Source organism: Peromyscus californicus, unplaced genomic scaffold (genome assembly GCF_007827085.1).
Source record: "Peromyscus californicus insignis strain IS unplaced genomic scaffold, ASM782708v3 Scaffold_8__1_contigs__length_139910024, whole genome shotgun sequence".
In the NCBI taxonomy this organism is placed as follows: Eukaryota; Metazoa; Chordata; class Mammalia; order Rodentia; family Cricetidae; genus Peromyscus; species Peromyscus californicus.
This window is the reverse complement of record NW_026294606.1, coordinates 105,732,938-105,749,039: the sequence shown is the minus strand read 5'-3', so window position 1 is coordinate 105,749,039 and position 16,102 is coordinate 105,732,938. Positions and strand designations below refer to the sequence as shown.

At 46.9% G+C, this 16,102-nt stretch overlaps 1 protein-coding gene and 1 long non-coding RNA gene across 5 annotated transcripts in view; one reads left to right on the top strand and one right to left on the bottom strand.

The window, feature by feature from the left end:
• Nucleotides 1-764: 764 nt before the first annotated feature.
• On the bottom strand, nt 765-14,612 carry LOC128104703 (uncharacterized). Its single transcript, XR_008216052.1, has 2 exons — nt 12,617-14,612; nt 765-897 (listed from the first exon to the last, which is right to left on the bottom strand). It is a non-coding gene; the product is annotated as an uncharacterized LOC128104703 (long non-coding RNA).
• The window catches only part of Ctcf (CCCTC-binding factor), a 48,185-nt gene continuing 43,920 nt past the window's right edge, over nt 11,838-16,102 (top strand). For 2 of the 4 annotated variants that reach the window (XM_052729692.1, XM_052729691.1), the window contains exon 1: nt 11,840-12,058. The gene's annotated coding sequence lies outside the window, so the exon portion shown is untranslated. Of the gene's footprint in view, nt 12,059-16,102 lie in introns of all 4 variants that reach the window. The other 2 variants (XM_052729693.1, XM_052729694.1) reach the window with 2 other exon arrangements.

Sequence of the window (16,102 nt, the reverse complement as noted above, 5' to 3'; positions counted from 1 at the left end):
AAGGTGAAGACAGTGACCACCACCTCATAGCACAAACCATAGGACAGTGCCTGGCAAGAAACACAGGATGGGAACATGTCATTATTGCAGTCAGAGGTCAATTCTGACCGTCACTGAATATCCCTGTTCTCCAAAACAGAAGGAACAAGACCCCTCTGTCTTCTACAAGGAGGGTCCTAGGCTTCTGTCCTAGCTGAGACAAGGTGAGGACAGGATGGATAGGAACTAGGGTCGGAGCACAGGGAGCACAGCTAAGTGAAAACTGTCAAGGCTGGGAAGGCCCCTCAGGTTTTGCCCCTCAAGTCTTCTGGGCTCGAAGCAGCATGGATCAACCACAGGACAACCACTTGACCTCTCAATTCACAACCTGAGGTCAGGCTGGCGGGTCTCTTAGCCCAACAGCAGGTCTTGGTCTGTCAGATGGTGGGAGGCGTACACAGGGCACAGCTGCCTCAGAACTCTTATTTCCTACCCTGCCTCCTGCAGGCTGGGGAGACATTGTTCTTCAGGCTCAGATTCAGGACAGTTGGGAGCCTGCTGCCCTGGGTTGGGGGAAGATGGGTAATGTTATCAAGAGTCACAGCTATCAGGGCAAGGAAAGTGTGCCTAGAGGGGGAAAGTGGAAATGGGCTTCCAAGGCCTATAACATGCTGATGGGTCTCATCATTTAAGACCACCCAGGTCACAGCCATGTCTTGCTCATCATCTTCAGAACTCTGCACAGAGGAAATTGACAGGTGCATGCTGCAAAAAAGGGGCCAAGCTGAGGTGGTTCAGGATACAATTTATTGTGTTGGTGGCTGCAGGAGTTTCCTTCCATCCCCCTCTTTCCTCTTGCTCTCTTCCAACCTTATCTTTTCTTCTTGTTTCTCACTCTTCTTTCTCATGTATTCAAAGCTGTAGTGAACCAAAAAGAAGAAAAAGCATGTTTATGACGGCAAAGAAGCAGATGGGCTGGCACATGGCAAGAGGACTGCTTCTTTGTCTCCCCCACAGAGCGGGGGTAACTTCCTTGTACGCTTCTGAACCTGGTATGTGGGTACAATTTGCTGGATACCAGAACATGAGCTGTTCTCTGCTTTCCCACCATCCCCTCAGAAAGAAGTGTACTATTCAGGCCACGCATCCCCCAAGGTTAGAAGGCTCTTGGCGTGGCTGGAGGACACAAGACAGCTCAGCAGTTAAGAACACTGAGTGTTCTTGCAGAGGACCTGGGTTCAGTTCCCAGCATCCACACAGTAGTTCACAACCATCTATAGGCACATACACACATGCAAGCAAAACCTCATATACATAAATCAATCTTCAAAAACAAAAACAAATAAACAAAAAAAAAAACAGGCGGTGGCGGCGCACACTTTTAATCCCAGCACTCAGGAGGCTGAGGCAGGAGGATCTCTGTGAATTCGGAGCCAGCCTGGTCTACAGGGTGAGTTCCTGGACAGCCAAGGCAGTTACACAGAGAAACCCTGTCTCAAAAGGTCAAAAAAAAAAAAAAAAGGTTGTTGGATGCCAGGCTAGGCTTTAAACAATACTTTATTGGCAGTCTCCACACTATGTGGATCAACCTCTTAAAGTGTACAATTTGCTGGACATGGTGGTGCAAGCCTGTAGTCCCAGCACTTGGGAGGCTAAGGCAGGAGGATCAGGAGTTAAAGGTCATTCTCAGCTACATAATAAAGTTGAGGCCGACCTAGACTACTTGAAATTCTGTCACAAAACAAAGTTTTGGTTTCTTTCTTTCTTTTTTTTTTTAAAAACTGAGTATGGTGACACACACCTTTAATTCTAGCACTCAGGAGGCAGAAGCAGGCAGATTTTTATTTTTATTATTTTTGTTGTTGTTTTCCATAGCTGAGGACCGAACCCAGGGCCTTGCGCTTGCTAGGCAAGCACTCTACCACTTAGCTAAATCCCCAACCCAGAAGGCAGATTTCTATGAGTTCAAGGACAGTCTGTTCTACCCAGTGAGTTCTAGGATAGCCAGTTACACAGCGAGACCCTGTCTCAAACAAAACAAAACAAAACATCAATTTTTTAAAATTAAACAACGAAGTATACAATTCAAATCAGGCCTGATGGTGTAAGCGTTTAACGCCAGCTACTTGGGGGCTGAGGCCCAAGCACAGCGTGGGCTGTAGAGTGAGCTCAAGGAAGCCCCCGGAACAGCTCAGCAGGACCAGGGTCAGAACAAAGTTAAAAAAGCAGGCAAACTTGGAATGGAGCTCAGTGGTAGTGTTTGCCTAACACAGGCATGATGCTTGGTTCAACCCCCAGTACTGTGATAAAGCATCTAATGCTCTATTAACCTAATAGCTTTGGATATATTCAGAGTTTTATACCAAGGAATACAATTTTAGAATATTTTTACCTACCCATAAAGAACGTTACTCCCTTTAGCTATCATTCCCAGGGCTCCTGCATTCCCCCCCCCACCCCCCCACCCCCCTCACCCCGTCACCCCTCACCCTCCCCCCCATCTCCACCGCCCCGCACCTAGGCCTAGACAACTAGAAATCTATTTTTTGTCCCTCTAGATTTGTTTATCCTGTATATTTTTCATAAATGGAATCAGATTATGTCTTTCCAATTTATCCAGTTTTCAGAGCCATCTGAGAACTTCCCTGAAGATTATGAGTCTGCCATGGAGCCTGGCAATTACTATTTGATTAGCCTGCATTTCCTTGTTTTTGTTTGTTTGTTTTAGACAAGGTTTTATTATATAGCCTAAGCTGGTCTCGAACCTGCAATCTTCCTGCTTCCACTTACTGAATGTTGGGACTGTAAGTATACACTACCATGCCCAGCTATATATATCCCCTTTACCTCTAGTACCCAAAGCCAGATACATAAAAAGTGATCAAGAAATGTCTTTTAGGGCTCTTGAGAAGACTCAGTAGGTAAAAGCATGTGCTGCACAAGCCTGGCAATATGAGTTGGATCCCTGTAATCCACATGGTAGAAGGAAAGAACCTGCTCCTGTAAATTACCCTCTGACTTCCACACTCTCAGCCACAGACACAGGCACATATATAAATAAATATATATTTGTATGTGTGTGTGTGTGTGTATCACAAACAATACTTTATTGGTAGTCTCTACACTATGATATTCATATACACACACACACACACACACACACACACACACACATATATATACATACACCGTATATATATTTTTTTCTTTTAAAGAAATGTCTTATAAGGCCAGGAGGGGTAGCTCATACCTCTAATCCTAGCACTTGAGAGGCTGAGACAGAAGGGTTTTTTTGAGTTCCAGGACAGGCTGGACTACAATGTGGGATCCTGTCTCTAAACACAACAATAACAGAAATGCCTTTGGATGTGTATTTCTGCAATCTGTTACCTCTGGGCTCCCTATATCCAATCTCCCAACTTAAGTCTTACTCTATCTCAAATGCAACTTCTAAACATTTTGAGGATGAAAGTACCATGTTTAGTGTACAAGAAGCCTTAAAATTCAGCACATCGCCCGGTGGTGGTGGTGGTGGTGGTGGCGCAAGCCTTTAATCCCAGCACTGGGGAGGCAGAAGCAGGCAGATCTCTGAGTTTGAGGCCAGCCTGGTCTACAGAGTGAGTTCCAGGAAAGGTGCCAAAGCTACACAGAGAAACCCTGTCTCGAAAAACAACAACAAAAAACAAACAAAAAAATTCAGCACATCCCTTAGGAGATTCACTTGTTTCCTGTAGTAGGATATTATTTTAAGGTGTGCTACTTTTGTTTATGTTGCATTTGTTTAGCTCTGTGAAGCTGTGTTACTGTGCCTGTGTAAAATACCTGATGGTCTAATAAAGAACTGAATAGCCAATAGCAAGGCAAGAGAGAGAAATAAGCAGGGCTGGCAGCATAGAGAATATATAGAGGAGAAATCTAGGAGGAAAAAAGAGGAAGAATTAGCCAGAGGAGGAGGAGGAGGACTCCAGGGGCCAGCCACCCAGCTGCACAGCAAGAAACAGAGTAAGATTTACAGAAGAGAAAGGGAAAAGCCCAGAGGCAAAGGATAGATGTGATAAATTAAAGAAAGCTGGCAAGAAACAAGTCAAGCTAAGGCCAGGCATTTACAAGTAAGAATAAGCCTCCATTTGTAATTATTTGGGAGCTGGGTGGCAGGCCCCCCAAAGGGGCAAAAACAACAGTCTCCTTCCAGCACTACCTGTCTAGAGCATAAAGCTGGGTTCAGTTACTCAGGACGTACTTATAGACTAAAAATCATAGCTCCAAATACCTCTGCTATCTGTCTGCCAAAGCTGCCTGAAATTTCCATCATTAAAGCCCTTTTGAGATGGCTCAGAGGTTAAAGGTGCTTTCTGCTCAAGTCTGATGAGTCTGACTACAGCCCTTCCTTGAGTTGAAGCAGTAATAGCCCGCTTGTCTTGGGGTCAGAAATCCTTTTGTCCCTTCCAAAGAAATCACGTGGAATTAAGGAAATGAGAGAGAGCTCAGTGTTCAGTGAAAAAGCACATGCTTGACCTGCACAAGGTCCTGTGCTCAATTCCTGGCAGAGACATCATCTCCCTTCTCCTTCCTAGGTAGCCTTGGAGCTATAGCATCCTCTCCAGAGGACTACCATAGAAGCAGAAATGTTGAGCTAGGTGCTGTGGTGCACACCTGTAATTCTAGCACTCAGGAGGCTCAGGCAGGAGGATTGTGGGTTTGAGACCAATTTGGCCAATATAGGAGTTCTAGGACAGCTGGGGATCTTGTTTCAAAAGAAACAGAAAAGAAAAAAGAAAAAGTTACTCATTCAAAACCATAATGAGCCGGGTGGCTCATTTCCCAAATTTAAGATAAAACTAGGTTAAGCATGGTGAGGTACATGGGGTTGAGGTAATTCCAACACATTGGAAAGGCAGTCACGAAGGATATGATGCATTGCAGAAAGCTAATCAATCGATGCCTGGAAAATGCAAAGAGCAAAACCTAGAATTAACCTACTTCCCAAGCATGGGATGTAGGTACTTGAAAGGGCAACTGTTGTATGATATTTTGTTTGTGTTCTGACAAATAAAGCTTGCCTGGAGATCAGAGGGTGAAGCTAGCCACTAGTTAACCACAGAAGCCAGGTGGTGGTGCTACACATCTTTAATCCCAGCACTTGGGAGACTCACACTTTTAATCCCAGCACTCAGGAGGTGGAGACAGGAATATGAGGTGGGTGGAGATAGGATCTCGGCCCCCTCATTCAGCCTGAGGATTCATGGAGGTAAGAATCTCTAGTAGCTGCTGCTCTGCTTCTCTGATCTCTTCAGCTTTCACATCAAGATCTGACTCTGGGTTTTTATTGATAAGACTAATTAGGATCACACTTCAGGCAACCATTTGAACTGGGAGGTAATAAACAAATACAGCTTTTGCAGGGGTTTGAAGAAAGAAGACATTGATGAGGAAAAATTCTTGGGGTCTGGGCAGGAGATGTGTGGAAGTCTGTAAAATATAAGAAGTAGTTGGTTTGGCAGTTGATTTGGATAGACACTGAAAACTTTCCAAGTGTTTTATGAGGCTCAGCATCGTATTTCCTCCTAGCCCAGTGGCATGGGCCGATGGGTCGACCCACTGTCCTCAAACACGCTTACATACTTTTATGTTCTTTACCTTGCATGCTTTTGTCTCACCTAGTAATACTTTGGCAGCACTTTAGATACAGCTGAAGTGAGACACTGCTAGAGATGATTCTTTTCTTTACACTCTTTTTTCGGTGAATCCATTCTTGCCTTGTTAAAGATTTTTATTTTTTGAGTATTTGCCTACATGTATGTATGGCCACTACATGCATTCCTGGTGCCCTCATAGGCCAGGAAAGGGTGTCCGATCCCCTGGCACTGGAGCTACAGTTGTGACCTGCCATGTGGGTGCTGGGAGCCAACCCAGGTGCCTTCCATGAGCAGCAGGTGCTCCTAATTGCTAAGCCAGCTCTCCAGGCCCAGTTGTTGCGTTTTTTACACTTAAACTTTTAAGTTCAAAGGCAGGAAGCAGTCCTTGAATCCAGTGCTCAAAATAGGGAGCCGCAAGGGTGCAGATACTCAAAAAAGATTTGCTTAACTGGATCTGGGGGTGTAGCTCAGAGGTACTGTGCGACTTTTAGCATCCTAGTATGCACAGGCCCTGGTTCAATAAAAAAAAAAAAAAAAGGATGTGGGGGGAGAGAGGGAGGGAAAGAGGAGAGGAATAAGTATGAGACAATATCTGATGAACTGGATGGACCATGTCATATCTCATACATGTTCTCAATAGGTACAAAGACAACAGAAGGATTCATGTGTACCCTTAGGACCTACACCAAAGTAAAGACTCTTGTTTACTGTTAAGACACTTGTTGATTTTCTGGTGTAAAGAGTTTATATAAATGAAATAAAATGTTCACAATTCCTTTAAGCCATACACGGAACAAAAAGGAAGCCAGGGAGGATCTTAGAAACAGAATCTCAGGCGGACAGGTCTCTGAGTTCATGGTCAGCCTGTCTGGTCTACAGAGAGACCCTGTCTCAAAAAACAAAACCAAAGAATCTCTGAGAATTCTTGCAGAAAGTATGTCTTTCCCAGAAGGAATGACTCTAGGCCAAGAAAAACCTACTTAGAAACGTGGCTGATTCTACTGATGACTCTGGAAAGATGGAGCTGCTTGGAAGGGAGGGTTGGGACTAAAAGATCAGAAGGCATGGCAAGTACATTTACTGGGTGATAATTGGTACTTATATCAGAAGCTTTACTTTTCAAGATTGTTATCACTATGTCAATACAATTATCAATCTTATAGAGAAGAAATCTATAGATGAGCTGCTACTCACTCACCTGAGATTACACAGCCAGTAAGAAATCACCACAAGGGCCCACAAGATAAAAAGGCTCTTGCCACCAAGTCTGATGACCTGAGTTCAATCCTCAGAACCCAACTAAAAGAACTAACTCCTCCAAGATGTCCATGGCACAGATGTGCCTCTCCCCAGAAATAAATGTTTGTTTGTTTTTCGAGACAGGGTTTCTCTGTGTAGCTTTGCGCCTCTCCTGGAACTCACTTGGTAGCCCAGGCTGGCCTCGAACTCACAGAGATCCGCCTGGCTCTGCCTCCCGAGTGCTGGGATTAAAGGCGTGCGCCACCACCGCCCGGCGAAATAAATGTTTTTTAAAAAGTCAACACAAGACCTGAATCCAAGTGTCCTGGTTAGGTTTTTCCCCCCATTTTGTTTTGCTTTTGTTTTTGTTTTTGAGGCAGGGTTTCTCTTTGCAACAGTCCTGGCTGTCCTGGAACTCCATTTGTAGACCAGGCTGGCCTTGAACTCACAGAGATCCACCTGCCTCTGCTTCCCGAGTCTGGTGGCACCTTTAACACACATTCGTGCACACCACATGGTTAGGGTTTTTGTTGTTTGTTGGTTGCTTTTTGTCAATTTGGTACCAGTTAAAATCTAAGAAGAGAAAACTTCAATTGAGAAGATGCCCCCATCAGACTGATCTATAGGCAAGCTCGTGGTATGTTTTCTTAATTAATGATTGATGGGGGAGGGCGTCCAGCTCACTCTGAGTGGTACTTGACAAGTAGTACTGGATGGTATAAGAAAACAGGCTAGGCCGGGTGGTGTGTGGTGTGGTGTGGTGTGTGGTGGTGCACGCCTTTAATCCCAGCACTTGGGAGGCAGAGCCAGGCAAATCTCTGTGAGTTCGAGGCCAGCCTGGGTGACCAAGTGAGTTCCAGGAAAGGTGCAAAGCTACACAGAGAAATCCTGTCTCAGAAAAAAGAAAAAAGAAAACAGGCTGTGTGAGCACACTTTTTTTTTTTTTTTTTAAAGCCTGTAAGCTTCTGGCTTCTGCTTCAATTCCTGCCAGCCAGGTTCCTGCCTTGAATTCCTATCCTGACTTTCCATGACAGGCTGTGTAAGGTAAATAAATCCTTTTCTCCTCAAGTTGTTTTTTGGTCATGGTGTTTTATCATAGTAATAGAAACCTTCACTAAGACATTAGGACAGTCTGACTCCCACATTTAGACAGGGTGATATTAAATATTTAAGTTATATAACTAACACCTAGCATCTTGGTCTGTTTATCAAAAGTTCTTTAGACAGCCTGGTCTACAGAGTGAGTTCCAGGACAACCAAGACTACACAGAGAAACCCTGTCTCGAAAAACCAAACACCCCCACTTCCCCTACCCCGCAAAAAAAAAAAAAAAAAAAAAATCTAGTAATTTGGCCACTCTCCTATAGATCTCCTATAGACAAACAATGTAACTTTCCCCTCCTTTTTTGGGGGACAAGGTCTTGCTATATTGCCTAGATTGGCCTCTAATTCATGATCCTTCTGCCTCAGACTCTCAAATGCTGGGATTTACAGTTGTGTACCACCATACTTGGCTACAACATGACTTTATTTTTTTCTTTTTCTGGTCTCACTACAGATTGACCTCAAAGCCTCACACATACTAGATAAAGTGAATACCACTGAGTTACAACAACACATCTTTGCCAGCATGGATACTAGTCTATCTGCCAGTTAGTAAAACAGCACTTTGCTTATCTGTCAAGCATCCAGGCACTTAACCCTTAAGAATTTGAAATTACTCTAGGAATCTGCCCCTACCAAAGAGGCTGAGGAACAGGTTCTAAAATATGGTGACTTTACCAAAGCCATATGATAAACTGAGCAGCCATCTGCTAAAAGGCCCTGACCACTCCCCACGGACTACAAACCTAATTGAAAGTCCATGGGAAGGACCCTTCCTTACATTCTCAAAAAATAAGGGGTGTGTGTGTGTGTGTGTGTGTGTGTGTCTGTCTGTCTGTCTGTCTGTCTCGGGGGTGATAATGAGATGACTTAGCAGGTAAGAGTACTTGAGACCATGCTTGACAACCTGAGTTTCATCCCTGGGACCCACATCATAGAAGAGAACCAACTGCAAGTTATCATCTGATCCCCACATGTGTGCCCTGGCATGCATGCATGTGCATACACCTCACACAAAATAAAAGGTAATTAAACCTTTTTAAAAGTAAGGGGCACCCTTAAAACCTATGTTTCCTAAATGACAACCCTTAATAATACTACACACACACACACACACACACACTCAGTCTATATCATATTCTAGGATACTCTAAAACTATCCTCTATAAACCAGGAATGGTGGTGGCTCATCCTGTAATCTCAGGAAGAAAGACGGGGTAGGGGGGACACATGGGACACAACTATAAATGAAATCTGAGGCCACCTTGGGCAAAGTGGGTACAAGGCTAACCAAAGCTATATTGCAATAGCAAGACCCTGTCACACAAATCCCAACTATACATAAAACACGGGGGCTAGCAAGATGGCTCAGCAGGGAAAGCCACTTGCCACCAAGCCTGAAAACTTGAGCTCCATCCCCAGGTGAAAGGAGAGAACTTTTGCAAGTTGTTCTTTGACCTTAACTCATTGAGCCATGGAACATGAGCATGCCCACCCCCCAGTAAATACAAAAATCCAACAAAAACAACCAGTTTTCTTTATAAATCTTTGGCATAGGGTAGCCTCAATTGTTACTTCAGGGAACAAATCTGCCCTGATTTTTCAGTGCTGGGGATGAAATCCAGGGCCTCAAACATGCTAGGTACTCTGAGTCATATTCCCCGGGCCCTGGTCTTATTATCCTATCTGTATCCCATATTACTCTTCCCTCTCAGATGTCTCTTTCTAGCCTGAAATGCCTTACTCCTTGGAGATGATGACACAAAGGAGGACACATCAGGATTTCCTAGCAGAAAACATCCTTTTGTTCCTTCCTAGGTTTTCAGCTGACAGAACAGCACGTAGGTTCCTTTTTTCAGAAAGCAGTCCTAAGGTTACTTGGACCTTATTCCTGGCTTCTGACACCTCAGAGGTCACACAATAGTAAATGTAGCTGGGATTCTTTTCCCTTCCAAAGACACTGCCGTATATCTGTCCACACTAAAGCCTTAGAAGATACCACTGTAATTACTCTCAAGGTGATCTGAGATCAAACAAAACAGCTCAGGAATAATACCATCTTATTTATCAATCTATTTTGAGACAGTGTTTCTCTGTGTAGCCCTGGCTGTCCTCGAACTCTCTCTGTAGACCAGGCTGGCCTTGAACTCAGAAATCTGTCTGGCTCTACCTCCAGAGTGCCATCTTTTTAAACATCTTCACTGGACTGAGATGAAGCTCAGTGGCAGAGCACTTGCCATGTGAATGGAAGTGGATTGGACTCTTACCACCAAAAGGGAAATAACAACACTCCCTTGACCTTACATCCTTCTGCACTTATCCCCAAATGTCTGTTCCGCCCACAGCACAACTCTCAAGGTGCCTTCATGTACTGTCTCTGTTTCCTTACTTTCCTGTTTACTTTGTAACCCATTCTACTCAGCCCAACATCTTCAGTTGGTCCACACTAGTCAAGCTAAAGTCGCCAATGATATTCTCCAGTTATCTCCGAGGTAACAAATTCAATAACTAAGCTTCTGGCTCAGCTGTACCAGAACACTCAGCACCTGGAAACAGAAGCCTCCCTTCCTGCCTTAAACCTCTAGCCTCGGAATCTACAATTCAACACTCTAGACTTGACTTTCTGTCTGCTTCCTTATCAATTACCCTCTAATATTGGAGTTTCCCAGGATTTAGTCATGGAATTTCTCTTTTTACTTTCTTCTAAGTCAAAGGTCATAAGCCGACAGGCCCACAAGAGTGGTTGAATTGGCTCGTGGTTTAAAAACGTCTTATTTAGTTGCTGACATTTGAACATCTGGATTTTTACATACTTCCAAACCCAACTTTCTGATTCTTTTGGGGGAAATAACAGTATCTGTTGACAATGGGCCAACATTCCCACAACACAGCATAAATACATGGATAGAGCAGAAGCAGCTCCCTTGATGCGAGGTGCATCTGTTATCCACACAGCTAAAGCAAGAAGTTTGGGAATACAGTCCTAAGTCACATTCCACGGTCTTGCGGGGGAGAGGTGATCACTAGAACATCTGGCAATAGGGCCTTTGTCAAGTTTACCACTGGTAGGGTAGGGTCCCCCAGGCGCCTCCAGGGAGAGGGAAGGGCTGAAGGACTTCACCAACTGGGAACCTAACAGAAATAACGTCTTTTCACGGTGCCAAAAAGACGACTGCTGTGGTTTGCTCTCTCTCCGGACTAAGGTGGCCTCGAGACATGCAGGAGGCCCTGTCCTGGTCCCCTTAACTTCACACCCGGTTTTGTAGGGCCCTTTTCTAGATCACCAAAGCCACCGGGCAAAGAAAGACGGCTCTTCTAGCTGTGGATCTTGAGCACCGAACAGTGTTGGAGAGGTGTGAAGGCGTGGGAACTCGCTGGGTCTTACTCGGTAGCGGAACACGGTGCAGAGCTCAACCCGGGTTGGGCCCAGCTGGATAGGAGACTGGGCAGGGCCGAACCCTGGCGTCTCCTCGACCCCACGGCCCAGCCCCGCGCGCGTAGATCGGCTAACCTTAGTCCTCCCGCCCTCCACGGCTTCGGGGGAGAGAAAGAGCTAGAAAGAATCACGGCAACCAGGCGGAGATGCGACTGCCCAGAGGCCGCAAACCTCCGCCCAGGAAGCCCCACCCAACGGGAACCAGGACGCCTCCGCCTTAGCAAAGCCCACGCGCGACCCGGCGAGGGCGCGGAAGGGCGCGTGCGGCGTGACGACGCGACTCGCGGCGCATCTCGTGACGCCATCGCGCCCGCTTTTGAAAGTTGGCGCCCGGGGCCGCCTCCCATGCTGCCCTGCGCCAACCCCTCCCCTCACCTTTCCTCCCCCGCCCTCAACTCGCCGCCGGCCGGCCCCCCCCCCCCACCCGTCTCTTCCCTTATCAGCACCCGCGGCCCCGGCAGCGCCGACGCAGGCGCACTGCACCGCGCCGCCGCCATTTTGTGTCCGAGCCTGTGGAGCGATTAAACCGTGCGCGGAGCTGCTTCTTTGGCGGCAGCGGCGACAGCGGTAGCCAGTGCAGGCACGCGGAGCTGGCCGGGGACGCCAGGTGGCCGGAGCGGTGGAGCGGCGGCGGAGCGGGCGCCGCGGGGGGTGTGGCGCGAAGGTAAGGGGGCCCGGGGTGGAGGAGGTTTCGCGGGCCGCCTCTAGGTGTCACGATGGGGCCGCTCCGGTCGGCGCTGGCTGCAGCCCGGCGCCAGCGCCGCCGCCGGGGGGTGTTTGTCTCCCTCTACCGTCCCTGCTGCGGCGCGGCCGCCGCCATTGCCCGGCGCTGCCGCCAGGGCCTGGCCAACCCCCTCCACGCCCGCCCGCCCGCCCGCTAGCTTCCCTCCTCCCAACATGGTAGGCCTCTGGCGGCGGTGGCGACAGAGGCCTGCGCGCTCGGCGACTCCATTTTCCTTCCTTTGTCTCTACCCTCGAGGCCGGCTTTTGGCCCGGCCGATCTTCGGGCCGCGGCCCGCCCTCTGCCCTCCGCCCCTCCCGCGACGGGTGGCCCTAACCGAGGCTGAAGCGCGGAGGCTCGGTTTCCGCGCTTGCCTCGCTCAGGGGTCTTGAACCCTCTGCCGCCCGCGCGTAGCCAGCTCCCGGAACCGTGTGGGTGTCGGGTCCCTACCGACGCGCCTCGGACTGCCCATCTTCCAGTCCTCCCGGTCCCGGAACCTACCCGGCCGCCCCGAGTGCTTCTCCAGCAGCTGGGGTGCTCTGTAGTTTCTCCGAGTCCGATCATCGCCGCCGCTGGTCTCCGTCACCGCCGAGTGGCGCAGGCGGCTCTGCTGTGGCTGCGAGCAGAGGGACCCCTGAACTGCCGAGAGCTCCCTCTGCAAGGCTGGCTGAGCTGCTCGCGCCTCGACGCCGCCCGAGCGGGCGGGGGAACGCGCGCTCGCCGCCCCCGCCGGGCCCCGTTGCGCCCCCAAACTCCACGCCAGGGCATCGCTCGGGACCCGGCCGGTGCGGCCCCCAATGGTGGGCGGAAAAGACACGAGTTTCCGCACCAAATAGTTTTTCCCTAGCTAGGTTCGCACTCTTTAAGAGCCTTGAAATGATCGCAGTCAGACGTTGTGCGCTCAGATCTCAAAGGGACTGAAACTTCATTTCACTCTGATCTCAAGAGACGTGTTAAACTCCAAAATTTCGGGGGAATAGGCTGATTACGTTTGTGCAGGCGACACTGGAGTTTGCCTCCGGTTTAAAATGTCCTGACGTAACTTCGCACTCCACTTAGGACCTGATGCTCTAGAGCTAGGCTAAGACAGTTCAACCCCTCTGGGATTGTGCAACCCGATCTAAAGCGCCAGTAGGGCAGAATGAACTTATTCTCGACTAGACTGGTAATTTGAATGTTCGATGAAATTTGAGGGTTGATGTTGTAATTGAATCCTGGGTCACTTGCAGCAGATGGTTTATAAATGTCTGTGTCTGATGTAACTACTCTTTAGTAGCTGACTTCCTGTATAGCATTAAGTAAACATCAGCATAGAGACAATACTTTTTTGGAGTTTAGATCAACTAAGAAAGCTAAAATTCCATGGCCTCCATAGGCAGGAAAAGAAATTAAACAGGATATTCCCTGACTTTAAGTCTTTCGCATTAAAAAGCTTCCTCTGTTAAATTGCTGGAGTAACCTTTATGTCCCGAGGGGCCCCCCCATATTTTGTTACCAATTAGCCGGAGGCGCTTTAATCGTATCTCTCCCCCTCCTCCCCCCACGCCCGGACAGTTTCTCTTTGTAGCTCTGGCTGGTCTCTACTCAGAGATCCACCTGCCTCTGTCTCCCGAGTGCTAGGGTTAGGGGTGTGCTCCGACATGCACGGCTTGCTTTAAACATCTTGATACTAAGAAAAAAAGTGCTATTCACTGTGTGTGATCTCAGTTGGTAGGTCCCGGCAACCCACATTGTATGCAATTATTTCAACACTCCCCAACGTTTATGCCATCCCATCCCCCTCCCTTAAATGAACCTAGGATTCTCCCAGCTAGTTAGGCCTTACTAGTCACATTGAAATCCTATGCGACTTTGTTTTTTTGTGGTGCTTGTGCATGCCATGTAAGTGTTCTACCTTTGAGGTATGTTCTCAGTCATTCAGCATTTCATCCCTTCTTTGAACTCCAGAATGTTCTTCCTCACCCTCCCCCACAATAAAATTGCATTGAGTAACTAAATGTAGTAGTGTTGATGGAATGCCAGCCTTTAGTAGAACCATCTTTCTTTTTTCTTCTTCTAGTACGCTAGATCCAACTATGTAATTTATTACATTCTTTAAAGTTTGACAAGTGACATATTTTGTTTATTAAAATAAGCTGCACAAGCTCCAGTTTGGTGCGTACCAGTACTTTGGAGGTAGAGGCAGGAGGATAGGGAGTTCAAGGTCATCCTTAACTTTAGCAAGTATAAGGCAACCCTTTGGTACTCGAGACTGTCTTAGCAGAGAGTAGTTGGAATTTGTGTTTGTAGTACTGGGGTTTGAACTCAGGGCCTTGAATAAGCTAAATGAGTGCTTGCTCTCTACCCCTCAGCTACATCCATAACCCCTTTTTATTTTTATTTTTTAATTTTTGGTTTTTCGAGACGGTTTCTCCATGATAATTTGGAGTCTGTCCTGGAATTCACTTTGTAGACTAGGCTGGCTTTGAACACTCAGAGACCTGCCTGCCTCTGCCTCCCAAATGCTGGGATTAAAGGCATGCAGCACCACCAGGCTCCCCTCTTTTTTTTTGGGGGGGGGGGTTTCAAGACAGGGTTTCTCTGTGTAGCTTTGCGCCTTTCCTGGAACTCACTTGGTAGCCCAGGCTGGCCTCGAACTCACAGAGATCCGCCTGCCTTTGCCTCCCAAGTGCTGGGATTAAAGGTGCAAGCCACCACCGCCCGGCCCTCTTTTTTTTTTTTTTTTTTTTTTTAATGAAGTTTCTCATTAAGTTGCCCAGGTTGGCCTTGAATTTACTATGTAGCTTAAGTAGGCCTCCCACATTAAATCCTTCTAACTCCCTAATATCTGGGATTACAATCTTGAATCCTGACACATTTAAAAGGTAAGACTGGTCAGGAGTACATGGCAAAGTTTAGTCCCCAGTACTACAACAACAAACAAATGGCAAATATTAGCAAAACACAGAATGTTTGAAGTGTCATGAAATCCAATCCATTTTATACGATAAAGATTTTTAAAATGGAAAGAAAACAAATAAATCACTAAAAGAAAATAAATGGGGTGGCGCACGCCTTTAATCCCAGCACTCAGGAGGCAGAGCCAGATGGATCTCTGTGAGTTCCAGGCCAGCCTGGGCTACAGAAAGAGTTCCAGGAAAGGCGCAAAGCTACAAAGAGAAACCCTGTCTTGAAACACCCTCCCCGGCCCCCCCCCCCAAAGAAAAGAGAAGAAAATAAATGGGAATGAATTAATGCAAGATAACTCAAAGGGCCTACTTATTTTAAATTTTTTTGGTGGGGGATTGAAACAGGGTTTCTCTCTGTAATAGCCCTGGCTGTCCTGGAACTGACTGTGTAGACCAGGCTGGCCTCACACTTGCTCTCTCTGCCTCCTGAGTGCTGGGATTAAAGGTGTGGGCTACTACCCTGGGCTTTTACTTGATTCTGAACTCAAGTCATCAGACTTTCCTGGAAATAGATTGTACCCACAGAGCCGTCTTGCCCAGCCCATGGACTTACTTAATTTAAACCTATAACGTGACACAAGTACATGACTGCCTGCCTATACAAGGAAATCCTGTTTATTTAAGAGTAATTGGAAAGTTTTCGTTAGAGATCTCTCCAACTTGGTCAGAAAATTTTTTAAGTGCAAAAGTTAACCTTAAGATGTGTTCTAAGAGTTTTAGGGTTTTGTTTGTTTGTTTGTTTTTTCTTTTCTTTTTTTAGGATATTGAGAATTAAAGGAACCCAATTGGGACTAATGATTGTCTTGGGAGTTCCTTGGCAAAGTCTACATGTGGCTGACTAATGCTGTAGGGAGGAGTTCTATGGCAGAATCTTGCACACTTTTACTTACCGGCAGAAAATTACCTTTTGAGCCTTTTTTTTTTTCACCTAGGCGTTGCTGCTGGCATCACAACTATCCCACAATGTAGGAATCCTGATTTGTCCAACTTTATATCCTATTTACATGTCTTGGCTCCAGATAACTTGAAACTGTTGGTA